This window comes from Benincasa hispida, chromosome 6 (assembly GCF_009727055.1).
Source record: "Benincasa hispida cultivar B227 chromosome 6, ASM972705v1, whole genome shotgun sequence".
NCBI classification, from domain to species: Eukaryota; Viridiplantae; Streptophyta; class Magnoliopsida; order Cucurbitales; family Cucurbitaceae; genus Benincasa; species Benincasa hispida.
The window spans coordinates 29,482,290-29,483,759 of record NC_052354.1 but is presented as its reverse complement, the minus strand read 5'-3'; positions in this window follow the sequence as shown (position 1 = coordinate 29,483,759).

Below are 1,470 nucleotides of genomic sequence, written 5' to 3'. Positions count from 1 at the left end.
ATGACTGATTAATTATATATGATATAATTTGCTAAATGTATGAGATACATTATTTTGGAGAAAATTAGATATAAATATGATTTATATCAAGTAGAGGAGAAAATATTATAGTAGATATGTGATATCAAACTATAGGATATAAATATAATATGATTATATTTATTAATTAATTATATGATAATTAATCCCTTTTTCCACATTCGGATGTGGGTAATGGGCAGCGTTGGTTATGATAACTGATGGGTTAAAAATGAAAAGAGTTTTCATTTTGGATGGTGCATTCAATATTTCTTCGACTGCCCAAAAGTTTTCGTGAAATGATCGCCCGAGAGCCTATACGATAGTTCTTTCTCCGTCTAAACGATCGTTTACCTCACAATTTATCTAAACGATCATATACGTTTTTCCTAAACGATTGTTCAGCTTTTCCTACACGATCGTGTAGCTCGTCTATGTGATAAGCACTTCTGCCATACAATAGCACTGTTTTCTCTCCCACTTGCTTATCGCCTACACGACTCGTTTATCCTCCGTCCTCTACCAAATTCACCAAAGCCCACCCTTTGGGTTTTCACTCCGAGAATACCCGGGACTCATTAGTGGTGGTGTCGTCCCAGTTACAGCGTTCATGTTCGCGTTGATCGTGTTGTTGCAGTCGACATTTCCGTCGGGTGTTGGTAGATCTGTTGGAGGAATCCGCTGCGTTGGGGTTCTGAAGTTCGAAGATAGTCTTCAACTGGTATGGAACCCTTTCCATTTTAATTATCTTGTTCTGAGCATATCAATAATTAGATTTATTTGCATAACTGTATGTGTTGAATGTATATCATTTGTATTTCGGTCACGGTGAGATCGGAGCAATCTAAACACGCTCATGGAACTCTCAGTATAAGATCCTTCAATTGGTATCAGAGCCAGGTTCTGATACTCCGATTTTATCTGTGGCAACGAAATGACATATACATTCATTGTGGGTGCATTTCTACGCTGTTTTAATTGTTAAATCTGTTGTGGATGTGCCAGATTAATGGATGTTTTTGGGATGAATAGCCTTTAAGATCCTTTTGCATTTTTGGTTATTTGTAAAGGCCTCTACGTTTTTGGGCATTAATAATCGTTATCGAGTCTGTATTCAAAGATTGTTTGAAGTTTTGAGTCGTTCGTCGAAGTTCTAGGCAAGCGTTGCGGCTCTTCGAGGAAGGTGGCGATCTAGGGTTGATCGTATCGTGTAGAAGAAGTTCTATGCGATAACTGTCCATCGTATCTTAAAGACAAAGGAGTAGGTGATCGCGGTTGAAAGCATCGGTTAAACGATGGGGAATGTGATCAAGAGTTGGTCGCATCGGATTGACGATCGGGTACGCGATCGCTGAGTATCGTTTACCTGTCGTCGCGCTACACGATCGCATGGACGGTCAGGCTTCGCAGCCTTGTCGTCATCTACGCGATTGTTTTCTTATGCTCCTATCA